General features: G+C 37.7%; 1 pseudogene; it reads right to left on the bottom strand.

The window, feature by feature from the left end:
* Nucleotides 1–3539: 3539 nt before the first annotated feature.
* Nucleotides 3540–5246, bottom strand: LOC148791575 (pentatricopeptide repeat-containing protein At3g21470-like; annotated as a pseudogene).
* Between the last annotated feature and the right edge of the window lie 7637 nt (nucleotides 5247–12883).

Below are 12883 nucleotides of genomic sequence, written 5' to 3'. Positions count from 1 at the left end.
ATCTTTGCCTCTTTAATTCAAGAAAGTTGGGGTCACGAGAATGCCCACTAAGATGTGACTCCAACTTTCTCTAATAGAAAAGGCAAGGATTTGAGACCGTTCATTTTTAGTCAATGTTTGGATGATTGGTAAAGAGAATTTGATAACACTTTAAGGGTATTTGTGTTTTTTCAATTGCCACTTAACTAATGGTTAATGGTAAAGATTGGATTGACATGTTTTAAAAGTTTGAATATCTAATTATCGCATTTTAAAATTTAGGACCAAAGTGGCACTGGACCCAAAATACAAGATACTAATCAAAAATTTTCCCTAAATTAAAGGGATAACTTGAGTTAAACGCCCCCTTAGGCCATTGTACAGTTTGGTTCAGCGTCGAGTGGAAAAGATTCCCAATTTAGGGGATGGTGTTTATAGGGAGGGCTGGGATATATATATTTCGGCAATAGGTGGTGACGTCTAGAATAATATAAGATGATTACCTTTATATAACCCTAATTCAATAGTGAAATTTGAAGCAAAATTGGAAGAAGGGTGAAGTCATACCTTGGCATCCATGGGGGATGTAAGCATTCCCATGATAGCCTTGCATGCATTGGCAAATATATCCAAGGCTGTTGTTGGAGATAGAGCAGTTGGTGTTATCCCCGCATGCATAATTCCTACTTCCTTTCTCACATGTCTTTTTTTGCGTTTGATCCGCCCACTTCTATGCATGCAAATTAATTTATTTCTTAAATTAAAATCTGTTTATTTTTCATATTAAGAGGAAATTAAAGAAGTCAGACGGCTAATATGACCAATAGATGATCAGAGCAAACCGTATGGGAGATTCAAATAAATCCCCCTCTCCAACCGATCATTGATTCAAATGGGCGAATATCATATGAGTGCTCCATGTGACATTATATAGTAGTAATTAAGGTCAGTTAAACTTTACCAAAAGAAAAGCTAACTTAATGAGATCCGGTTATGATATCATTTCTTTTAAATGCATGATAAAATAACCATTACAATTAGTGTTAAAAGCCACTGCTGCAAGATGTTATTAATCTTAATTGATGAATGCTGCTCAAGATAAGCAAGAGACACAGGAAGAAGAAGACCCGTCAACAACCAAGTCTCGAGATAGGAATGGCAATGGGGCGTGGTGGGGACGGGGAGTCACTCTCCATCCCCTCCCCGTCCTCTTGGAGGACAAGGTTATCCCCATTTCCATGGGGTTCTCATGATTTTTTATATTATTAAGCATTTTGTTTTTGTTTTTTTATTTTATTTAAAAAATTAAAAATAAAATAGTTAAAATTTACAATCATATTAAAAACGATTCAACCATATTTTTAAAAATATAAAATACCCACATGCATACATATATAAAATATATTAGCAGAGATCCCTAGGGGCCGGGGATCGATTGGGGGAGAAAATCATCCCTATCCCCACTTCATTTAGAGAGAGTCCCCATGGGAATTGGGGAAATGAGAAAAATTGCTATCCCTAAGCTAAATGTAAGTCCTAGTTATCTCTCCCTCTCTCTTCAAGAGTAAAAGAAAATTTTATTAAGATGAAAGAAAAAAGGGGGAAAAGAATAATACAAATGGGTCAAAGCCCGAGGCTCACTCAAGAACCCAGAACGGAACATACTACTAATCAAAAACAAACTGACAACAACAACAAACCAGGAAGGACAAGAAAACGTTGTTGCAGAAAGCCACATAACCAAAGGAAAATCAAAAAGACCAACAAAGACAGTGATAGACGCATGGCCCATGCAGGTGTGTGACGTGGCATAGGGAGAAGAGCAGCAGATTTTCTCCATTTTCTCTTCATTTTCTTGTTATTTTATTTTTATTATATTTCCTTGTAACCTGTACGTAGGAATAGGTCCATAAAGCCAAGGTATTGGCCTTAGGAAGTAGTCAATTTGGTTAAGTAGTTATTACTTAAGAATATGTCAAGTTGTTAGTGGTTAAGTAGTTATGTTCCTATGGCTTAGGGATAGGCTAACTACTAGAGAAGCTAATCCCTTAATCAGTGGCTATGTTAGTGAAAGAAGTTGAGAATTTTCTGTATTTAAACACCACCCATCCAACATGGGAGGGGAGTTGGAAGTTAATAAAATCTTGTGGTCTTATTCTCACCCTAAGCAGAATACTCTATCACTCTAGCTTTGACTGGGACCTATCATTGGTATCAGAGCTAGGCACCATGGCTACTAACAAGGAGAGAATTGAGAGCTTAGAGGCTGGACTTGGAGGCGGGAGTAGCTGATAAGTTCCATCAGTTAGAAGATGCCATCAACAAATTATCGGAAGCTCTACTCTCCCAACCGTGCTACATCAACTGCCAACAGCCTTGAATTTAAGGCAAACTCTCCTACTGGGCATTCTCGCAACATGAGAAAAGAATCTCGAGACAACTCCGAAGTAGGACGACAACTGTTATCTTCCAAACTAGCCAAATTGGAGTTTCCTCGATTTGCGGGAGATGACCCCACCGAATGGTTCATAAGAGTAGATCAATTTTTTGAATACCAAGGCACTCTTGAATCTCACAACGTGTCATTGGCTTCTTTCCATTTGAAAGGCGAGGCTAACCAATGGTGGCAATGGTTGAGAATATCCTATAAGGAAAAAGGCAAAGAGGTGACATTGGAAAATTTTCAAGAGGAACTTTGGGCAAGATTTGGTCCTACCGAATGTGAAGACTTTGACGAAGCATTGTCAAAGATTACACAGGTGGGCTCCTTACGTGATTATCAAAAAGAGTTCGAACGGCTGGGAAATCGGGTACAAGGGTGGACTCAAAAGGCATTGGTAGGCAATTTTATGAGAGGTCTTAAAATTGAAATAGCAAATGGGATTCAGATGTTTAAGTCAAAATCCTTAAACGCTACATGTCAATTCAATAGGACCACTATTGACTCTTCTCCAACGAAACTGAAGTCTGCTTCACCAATGAAACGACCTCACTTGGACGGAGATGCAAAGGAGGCGTGCTCAAGGCCTTTGTTTTAATTGCGATCAAAAATTTGTACCGGGGCACAAATGCAAAGGGCCGCAGTTGCTATTGCTTGAAGGAAATTATGACGAAAGTGAGACAGATGACGAAGAGGGAGCTCACACCAACCTTCGACGAGCTATGGAATAGATACATCAAATTGGACCTTGAGGACAAGGTTCCTCTGAAAGACGGGGGCAATGATAGACGCATGGCCCATGCAGGTGTGTGACATGGCGTAGGGAGAAGAGCAGCAGATTTCCTCCCTTTTCTCTTCATTTTCTTGTTAGTTTATTTCTGTTCTATTTCCTTGTAATCTGTTCTATTTCCTTGATAGACGCATGGCCCACGCATGGCCTTGTAATCTGTTCTATTTCTGTGCTATTCCTTGCAATCTGAGCGCTCTCTAGTCATCTGGCTACTTCTTGGTGGTGGGTGACTCAAAGGCCGAAGTGGAGGATTTATGTTGGATGAAGACTTGGAAGCCGAGCTGGCTAGACTGAGCTAGGGGTAGATCGGGTGCTGAGCTAAGTTGATTATCAAGCTGCATAGCTCTTTGGAGAAACCTGCAAGGAATCAATGTTAGAGTGCCTGGGTTGCTTTACCCGAGGTGGATATTGCGATTCCTAAATCTAGTACTAGGTTGTGCAAGTTGAAAATATGTATACTAGTTGGCTAGTGAACAAGTAATTGTGCGTACCCTGTTCTTGACGTCAAAAGCCCTTATATAGTTGAGTTGTCATCGATCTCACGCACTACACCCAAGATTTTCGGGATATCGTGCCTAACCGGTCCGAGATCTTTGGAGGTAATGGCCATGCATTCTCTAGAATATCCAGTACGTGGGCCAAATTCCTAGAAACCTGGGAGTGTCGGCATATGCATGCCGAATTTGTTGGTCAGCACATCTCATAGGTCACCGCCTAGTCCTCGCGTTGAGGTCACTTTGACCAATGACGAGGTGCTACAGGTAAGCCCTGAACGAGGTGCTCTTAGCTGACCTAAGTTGTGGTAAAAGTCACTAGGTCGGAGCGCAAATGAACCACGATCTGGAACTCAAAATCATCACTTAGGTGGTGTCTATGTGTCATTCAACTGTTCTAAGATGCCATTTGTCATGATGTCATTGGAGGGCCTAATTTGCCCTTCATCAATAATAATAAATAATAATCATAATAATAAAATAATAATAATAAATAATAAATAATAATAATAACTATTTGGCACTTCAATGAAACCCCATCCCTAAAAATCATTCTTGCATTATGCAAGTCGCCGCATTTTGCATACATGTCAACTGGTTAGGTTTGATATTGCTACAATTTATAAGATTATGGATTTCTTTTTCGTGATCCAAAGAACCATTTTGTGCACAAGCTGATAATGCACTTGCTACTGTAACTTCATCAGGCTTAAATCCCTCGGACTGCATCTTAGCGAGAGCCTCTAGAGCTTCTTCGCAATATCAATTCTGTGCATATCCAGCAATCAATGAATTCCAGTTCACCAAATTCTTGACTGGAATGCGATCAAAGATCTCTCTCGCCTCCTTGACGTTACTCTTCTTGTAGTAACCAGCAATTATTTACCAGGAATAGCAGTTCCGCTGTGGCATCTCCTCAAATAGCTGCCTTGCCGTCTTCAACTGCCCAATCCTCACATATCCATCGATCATCACAGTCCATGTCACTAGATTCCTCATCTCATGTGGAGAGCAATTGAATAAACGCCTAGCAGCAATAATAACCCCCATTCCTTGCATATCCATCAATCATCTCTGCCCATGTAACTTCCGTCTTCTCTAGCATCCGTTCAAAACTAAATGATGCAGAACCCATGCCACCATTCCTTGAACACCCTCTTATCATTGCATTACATGTCACCAAATTCCTATCAGGCATTTCATCAAATACCCTGTGGGAACCAACTATGTCGCGGCATTTTGAATACATGCTAACCAATGAAGTCCCTATCCCCACATCTGAATCCACCCCAATTGTGATCGACTCAGCATGGAAAGCTTTCCCGGCAGAGACCCACAAGCCTTGAGTAGTAGAGGAATAACACCATAAGGGTGGATTCCTTTTGCAGAGAATTTGGATGTAAAGAAGAAGAGCTTCTTCTGGGGCTCCTTGAGAGAGGTACCTTTTTATGACATGAGACCAAGATCCATTAGTTGCTGCCGAGAGGAGAGAGATTTCTTGAGAGGAGAGAGGTTTCTTGCTGCCACTACCCTGTTTTCCATCTCAAGGTGGGAGACGATGAACAGTGACTTCCCTTTCTCCTACAAGGCCACAACCTCCGCTCTCCACTGTTCCATTGTCTATCAGCAACAAAAAGAAATATATTATAGGTAATTATAATTTCATTAAAAATCTCATTCTTAACTATAATTTATAAATTATAATTCTTAAAGTTTAATGTTTTATGGGATGAGAAAGACCCAACTCTCCTATCCAACGATAAAATATGCATTGGCAAAACTTCAATGTGAAAATATAAATAACAATTATTTATTATTCATTTTCAAAAGTTATAAAAAATAAATAAACATTATATAATATATTCAAAAATTAGTTATTAAAGAAGAAATTTCGATTGCTTTGTGGATATGTTAGATCATCGATAGATTTATAATACATTCAATCATTGTGATCAAATGATAAAATTTAATTAATTAATTAATTTTTAATTGGTCTGATAGATCATCCATAGAGTTATAATATATTCAATTATTGTGATCAAATGATAAAATATAATTTATTATTATTAATTTTTTTAATTTTAAAAATATTCAATTATTCTATGGATATGATAGTTAAATCCCTAGGCTCGATATACCTCCAATACACACCCAATATGCCTCTAATAGGATACAATACACTTCATATCGGACATATCATATCAAAAATTTAAACAGGGGTTCTCATTCAACTTGGAAACATATAACAATGTCAAAAACAACTCTATCAGAACTAAAGAAAAAGCTAGAAAACAAAACTTTTGGAATAGGAAAAATCTTCGTGTCACATGTCTCACTGTCCTCTAAAATTTCAGGTTCAAAATAGGAAGGCGCACATCCTACATGGATTTGAGCCGTTTGGGATCTCTCACAAAAGCAGGGGAAGAAACTCTCGATTTACAGATTGAAGTGCATAAATCTCGGTTTACAGATTTGAGCCGTGTAACATTTTACGCTTCCCAGAATAGAAGTCATTAGTTGATGAGCATCAAGTGATATGTTGAGAATGTTGTGGTCTTTCCCCGGATCATCGCCATACAAAATCAATTTTGGAGGGAAGATGGCAGTGTTGCAGAACAACTTGAAGTCATCATGTTTGTAACAGGTTGGATCATCATGGGACACCTCTTTTATGATGTGACGAATCCGTTCCTCACAAATGGGTGTATCACATGCACATCCACGGTGCATTAGGAACATCTCCTGTATATAATAACTAATAAATACGCATGATAAGGTGTGCGTGTGAAGCTCCCGTGAGGTGCTAGGTCCAAGGAGCTGATCGGGTCTCTTTTTATGATACGGGTTGATTGGTTATATGTTTTTGAGGTATCATGTCTCTTGGGTATCATAGCTAAACCCTGTTAGACAGCAAAATCAAAGTAAAGAATTAGAGACCCTAAAACGGCCCCAAACAAAACTACAACAGAGTCAAGGGCAGGGTCAAGCATATCAAATCAAAAGGTTCACTAAAGTCCACTTGGAAAAATACAACCGTAAGATAATAATAATAAGCAAGAATGACGGTTCAGCCCAGGGTCAGAATTTGTTGGCTCAAAATACATTTGGGGTAAGTGCTAGCTTGAAATTGATGCCAATCTATGGATGGATATGAGTGCATAGAGTATCTTTTTTTGACATTTTGAATGTTTGTAACTCTGCAGTGGAAATCAGAATTCTGCATTGAGCCTGTCCGTACTTCTCCATAATAATAATAATAATAATAATAAGGCCTGATAAAACCAAGATACTGCTATGAGTGGGGTGCTCATGAAAAAATTAAAAAAAAAAATTGAAAGACTTAAACCTCCCTTCAAATTTCTATTAAATACTAAACTTCCCATGTCCTTTTAACAAACTTCCCATTGATCGGCCTCTCTTATCTTCTCTCGCTAACGTGTGCATTAATCTCCCCGACTCTGCATTGTTTGTTCTGTCTCTTCATTTGTCTCTTGTAGACGTCTCTGCACTTGCTAATGTATTGAAGGATGTAGCTTGCAGATCAAACTCTTGCCCTTATTTCTGCAAATCTGTGTTCCCCATAATATGAGCAGCAATATTTATGACTACGACTGGTTTTCTGTTTATCACTTTCTTTCAACTTCCAGGAAGTTTTTTGCGCCTGGTTGATGAATACCTCAAGGCTCGATTTGAAAGTAGAAATGTAAATATGTACGGTACAAATACATATAAAACAATACAAAATATAATGTTTTGCACTCTACATGTTTGAATTTATACTCTTTCCAAACTTATCCCAAAAATCAGTGGACCTAACACGTTTCCAACTCTGCCTCAACCCCCTTAATCGCTCTGTAATATGTATCATGGTTTTTAAAAACGAACAGTGACCGAACCGGTCAGGGGTCCAGTTACCGGTTTGAACGGTCCGGCTGTTCGACTTGAATAGCTGGTCTGTTCTGACAAAAAAAAAAAAAAAGTTTAATAAAAATATTGGAGAACGGGCAAAACCGTTTGAATAGTTCGAACGATTAACCAGCCGATTCAGAGGTTTACTGACCAAAATCAATGGTTTTAGGGAAAAAAGCGATTTTGGAGGAAAACGGAACCCCGATTTTTCCAGTCCGACCATCCAGTCCAATCCGATTTTAAAAACAGTGATATATATAATGCTAGCAAGGAAAAGAAGTTTGCTGCATTGAATAATATTTTTTTTAATTTTTCATAGCATCATAGAAACGTTATTGAAAAAGGTGGAGAAGAGTTTGAGACTGACAAATTAAATTGAATTCAGTTTAGATGATGAACATGCAACTCTACTTACGGAATTGGATGCAATACAAAGCTAAAATAACATTCAATGGGTCCCCCCTCCATTTGTTTTTGCCCAAACAAGAAAAAAATGAAAAAGATTATAAAGAAACAAAGGAAAAGAAAAATTAAATGCATCTCACTTCAGAGAATGAATTCTCTCCAAATGGATGTGAAATATTTACAAGAATTTAAATTAGGGTTAGTTAGGCTTAACTAGCAGAACATTCATGATTGGTCACTATATTGCAGTTGATATATCAAATGGTTTAATGGTTGCATAAATTGATTAAGGCTAGTTTTCCATAAATCGGTTTCTTTCAGCTGTTAGGAGTTTTTGGGCATGGTTGATCAAATAGTTCAATATCTCATAAATCAGTTGAAATTTTCCCAACTACCCGAACCTTAAAGGGGCAAAATTGGATTTTTAACAAATTTCATCCACATTTGATGTTATATGCAAACGGATCTTCACTGATCATCATCTGACAAGAGAGGTCTTAGTCCATTTTCAAAAGTAAGGTTTAGTATTTAGGAGAAACATGGAGGAAGTTTTTAAGTATTTTACCCCAAGGAAAAGACCAAATTGAAAATCCGTAAAAAAAAAAAAAAATTGATTAATAGGAGCATTCAGTATGTATAACTTCCACAGTACAAATTCTGGAGTCCATAAATTTGCACTCGATTATCAGAGTGATCTTTATGTTGATTTTCGATATCCTTTCAAGATTCTTGTGAAGGCGCTTTGCTTTTCTATTTTTACTAAAAAAAGATCGTTTTCAACCTCAAATCCCAATTCTTAGCACATTTTATAAATAAAAAATAAAGACAAATAAAAATATAAATTAGACATAAAACAATACAAATATACATTATATGTAGAATGTAATTATATGTTACATTTTCTTAAAACATGGATTTATATTATATATATTTTTATACATAAAAACCAAAAACTGAACCAATCATCTGATTAACCTATTGATTCAGTCTATTTCAATTTGGCACCATGCAAAATCGGAAGGTACCAATTTGGTTAAAATATGTGCTCACTGTTTGGTTAACCGAACTATGAACACCCCTAACTATGGGTTGATTTAACAAACAGCAAGGACGCTTACTTTCAATCTAAACAGCAACAAGACCAACATAGCTCAACCAAAATCAAAATGATCAAATTTCTAAATTTCTTCCTATTGTAAATTTAGTAAAGGGAGAATGGAACTTATTGTTTTCTAAATTTCTTCCTATTCTAAATCAAAGGTCCTTCCACTACTATTGACCACTAGCTTTAGTAAATTTGGAATAAATTAGGGATATCTTGACTAGAAAAGGATTGTCAGGGGCTCTAGATTTCTCTACTCAGTTTTTGGTGCTTATGCCAGCAAATCCCCTAGAGGCTCCCCTATCTATTTGAAGGAGGCCCAATGCCAAAAATCTTCACTCACCATTTAAGATATCTTTCAAAATTTTCAATTTCATCTAAAGCCCGATAGGTTTAGCTGAATGAAATAGTTGTTCATTAATATTAATTTAGAAATTAGAACCACTAATAATAATAATACTCACAGTAATCATAAAATAAAATACATGGGGCACAACATAATTTTTCACTAGCGTGATGTGTTATCATCGGTTCCACTGCCCACTACATGGCTAATGCCTTTAGCTAATCGAAATTCGTCAAAACTAGAGACCATGGCAACAAAGAAAGGTTCCTACCGTTGAGCTACAGTGGATTAAGATTAAGCACCCTCATGGCTTTCAGCTCAGATTCAAAGACTAAAAGTCAATGTCGCACTTGAACATTTTTTGGTCACCGAAGGCAAGTGTCTTCTCCATGTCACCTTAGTCCAACGACTTAGTTCAAAAGAAAGATGCGGACCCTCGATTTTTTTTGACACTGTTGTAACCATGCTTCCTGTTTTGGTACATTGACACTCGGGTGATCATTAAATTAGAGCTACAAATCACCTTATTAACTAACCCTACGTCAACACAGTTGAAAAGCAAAAGGTGGGCCAGTCGGTGGCCCACCGAAATTGCAATCGGTGGCCCACCGAGCTGTGCCCACCATTCTATTTGGTGGCGGTGGCACACCATTTGTAAATCACTGATTGTGGTTTGTTTAACTATGAAGAAAATTTTTAAAACACCCTATTATACCTCTAAGTTCAAGTGTAAATAGGGGTCCCTCCTACGTTAGTTCATCATATACTCCATTTCATTTCAGTGTATAGTGTATATAGTGTGTTGAGAGGAGTATTGAGTGTCGGATACAAGTGTGATTCCGGTAAGACCATCTTTGTATCTTCTCCAGTATATAGTAAGAAGGAAGCTCCGAATTGCTGTCCGTGGCCCTAAGCAATTTTGTCGAACCACGTAAATATAGTGTTTTCTCTTCTTTCTTTCTTTATTACTATTTGCTTTTATTTTATTTCTGTGCATGTACAGATTACATTATTTCTGTTGTGCAATTCCAACAATTGGTATCAGAGCCACACGGTACTATTCTGGGATTTTGCCGAAATCTGTATTTGCTGTTCCGGTATTGCACGTGTTGAATATAGCGAGTTCAAGCTCTACCCGGTTCGATATACCGAAATCCAACGGATCCAAATATGCAATTTGGAAGCTGAAGATGCATGCTGTGTTGGTGAAAGAAGATTGTGCAATTGCCTTTGAAGGAAAAGAGAATAAGCCTACTGATATGAAATACGAAGATTTTGAGAAGAAAAACCGGATAGCCATGGCTGATATTCTTCTTGCTTTAGAAGATTCAGTTTTATTCAACGTGTCCGAGGGAACCATTGCCAAAGGTTTATGGGACAAGTTGCGGAATCTCTACGAAGGGAAATCGATGTCCAACAAAATCTTTCTCCGACGATAACTCTACAATTTGAGGATGAAGGACGGAGCCTCTTTGCAAGTACACTTGAATGGGTTCAACACTCTAGTAAGCAAATTAGCAGCTATAGAGGTACGTATTGATGACGAAGAAAAGGTTGCTCTTTTGCTTTGTTCTATGCCAGACTCTTGGGATAGTTTGATAATGAATTTGAGCAATACTAAAGATCTGTCATTAGAATCTACTATTTCTATGTTGCTTATGGAAGAATCTCGTAGAAAAGTTGGGAAGAATTCTTCAGCTGACGCAATGATGGTACGAGGTAGATCGAATGAGGGAAATTGCTCTATCAAAAATCAAACGAGATCCAAGTCAAGAGGCAATAAGAAAGGACTCAAGTGTTGGAATTGTGATAAGAAGGGGCACCTTCGAAAAGATTGTCGACAATCCAAAGAAGAGCAAAATCGGCCCAACTCTGACAAAGATCTGGCTTCAAACAATTCCCAAGGAAACATCGCAGAAGGAAGTGATTCATCAGAAGATGGTGAGGTATTGTCTATTGATTCTTGTGAAAATTTAAAGCATAACTGGATATTAGATTCTGGTGCTTCTTTCCATATGACGCTATGGCAGAGATTAGTTCTACACATACCAATCGTGCGATGGTGGGACTATTTACATGGTCGATAATAGCACATGCAAAATAGTGGGAATTGGAGACGTTAGAATTACTATGTTTGACAGCACCACTCGTACAATCTCTGGTGTACGGTATGTTCCTGAACTACGAAAGAGTCTCCTGTCACTAGGAAAGTTTGATGAAGATGACTACAAGTTTTCTAGAGAAAAGGGCCAATTGAAAATCAGTAAAGGAGCTATGGTAATTGCAAAAGGCAAATTACAAGGGAGGCTATACCACTTGATTGGGGATACCATGGTCGGCGATGCCATCGTTGCAAATGCTATGACCGATTCCGTCATGATTTAGCACAAATGTTTGGGTCATATGAGCAAACAAGGACTTAAGGTACTTCTTGATCAAAATCTACTAATTTGAATTTCTCTGAAGATTGTTTATTTAGGAAATACCACAAAACTAGTTTTCCCAAGTCTAAAGCTAGGAGTAAAGACGTATTAGATCTAATACACTCTGATACGTGGGAAGCTATTACAAAATCTCTTGGAAGTTCATTATACTTTGTTTCTTTTATTGATGATTTCTCCAAAAAAGTATGGGTATATTTACTCCAACGGAAGAGTGATACTTTTTTCCTATTTCAAGAAGTTCAAAGCTCTAGTTGAAAATCAGAAAGGGAAAAGAATTAAGTGTCTGAGAACCGACAATGGGAAAGAATATACCTCGAAAGAATTTGAAGATTTTTGTAATGAGCACGGCATTCTAAGACAATATACGGTTCTATAAACTCCACAACAAAACGGAATTGCTAAATGGATGAATCATACACTTATGGATCGAGCTAGAAGCATGTTGAGTGCAGCTGGGCTGGAGTAGTACTTTTGGGCAGAAGCAGTCAATATGGCATGTTACCTAGTAAATCGCTCTCCCACTATGGCACTTGATTGCAAAATTCCAAAAGAGGTATGGTCAGGAAACCCTGTTGATTATTCTTTCCTACATACTTTTGGTTGTGATGCTTATGTTTGGATTCCTAAGGAGCAAAGGACCAAGCTAGAGGCAAGGTCTAAAAAATGTGTATTTTTCTTGGCTATGCAGAAGGTACAAAGGGATACAGATTGTGGGATCCTACAACCCACAATATAGTTGTTAGCCGAGATGTTGTCTTCAATGAAGATTTGATGCAGAAAGAATCAAGCTCTAAAACAACAGAGAAAGTTGAAGTGGAATCTTTTCAAAAGATTTAAGACCAACAAATTGATACAACTGTTGATGTACCTGAAAAGTATGTTGAAAATTTTGAAGGAGAGACTCACGGTGATCAAGGTCGATTGAGGAGAGCTACAAGACCTTCAGTCTGGCTTTAAGATTATGTAACAGCTTA

This window comes from Nelumbo nucifera, chromosome 5 (genome assembly GCF_055504915.1).
Source record: "Nelumbo nucifera cultivar China Antique chromosome 5, China Antique-T2T, whole genome shotgun sequence".
Taxonomy (NCBI): domain Eukaryota; kingdom Viridiplantae; phylum Streptophyta; class Magnoliopsida; order Proteales; family Nelumbonaceae; genus Nelumbo; species Nelumbo nucifera.
Note: the sequence above shows the minus strand (reverse complement) of the source record. Positions and strands in the feature narration are given on the sequence as shown.